The 1104-nt window shown below is 43.2% G+C and overlaps 1 pseudogene; it reads right to left on the bottom strand.

Moving 5' to 3' along the window:
* Window positions 1-548: 548 nt before the first annotated feature.
* On the bottom strand, window positions 549-666 carry LOC126261540 (5S ribosomal RNA; annotated as a pseudogene).
* Window positions 667-1104: the final 438 nt, after the last annotated feature.

Raw genomic sequence — 1104 nt, 5'->3', positions numbered from 1 at the left:
ACATGACGAAACACAGACAAGGCGAGTTTAGTTTCAATAGACATTTCTGTACACCATTTGAAAAACAAGGATACATGCTTATCTTGTTAATAAAACCAGAAAACACAATAAAAATGACGATACGATCTGTCTACCATGACAGGACTGATCTTGAGTTTGCATCATACATTACAACACGCTGTATTTATTACAAATTTTTGTACATGTTACTGATATTATTTTTCTTTTGCACGTACGATTGATGGAGTATTGCAGAGAAGATACATGCACAGGAGCAAAACTTAAGATCGAATAATTGTAACATAGGATGACTACACGGCAGCGTACCAAAAAAAAAAAAAAAGCACACAATCCACCTTAAGTCCACAAGTGGCTCATCGGGACCATCCGACCGCCATGTCATCCTCAGGTGAGGATGCGGATAGGAGGGGCCCGCGTCAGCACACTGATCTCCTGGTCATTATGATGGTTTTCTGTGACCGGAGCCGCTACTGTTCGTTCGAGTAGCTCCTCTATTGGCATCACGAGGCTGAGTGCGCCCCGAAAAATGGCAACAGCGCATGGGGACCCGGATGGTCACCTATCCAAGTGCCGGCCACGCCCGACAGCGCTTAACTTCGGTGATCTGACGGGAACAAGTGTATCCACTGCGGCAAAGCCGTTGCCTAGTGCACGAAAAGCAGGTGAATATTTTCATTTCTGTCACTGCCGACTCTTTTAAATGGTGTAGAAGCGAATTATTAGTAGCAGACAGGCACTTTTATTGTAGATTAGACGTAGTCAGTGTGAACGATTTGTTTGTGTCAACCATATGTGCGACGTTGATGCTACACAGTCCGCATTAGATTTTTTCTGATGTGCTGTTTCAAAGTTACAATCAAGCACGTTATTGCAAGAAAAAACTGTAAACTCAGCGGTAATTTCAGAGCTGTCACAAGCAGTAGGAGATGTTACTCGTGGACAGCGTGGTATTATCAACAAGTAACTCACACAACAAGCAGAGCAGTTTATGGAGGTTTCCCATCAGAGGACAAAGATAAGCAGCTGACAACTACTGTTATGCAGAAGATTCAGTCAGCGGTAAAAGATGTCAAGTAAGATAAG

Source organism: Schistocerca nitens, chromosome 5 (assembly GCF_023898315.1).
Source record: "Schistocerca nitens isolate TAMUIC-IGC-003100 chromosome 5, iqSchNite1.1, whole genome shotgun sequence".
NCBI lineage: Eukaryota > Metazoa > Arthropoda > Insecta > Orthoptera > Acrididae > Schistocerca > Schistocerca nitens.
Note: the sequence above shows the minus strand (reverse complement) of the source record. Positions and strands in the feature narration are given on the sequence as shown.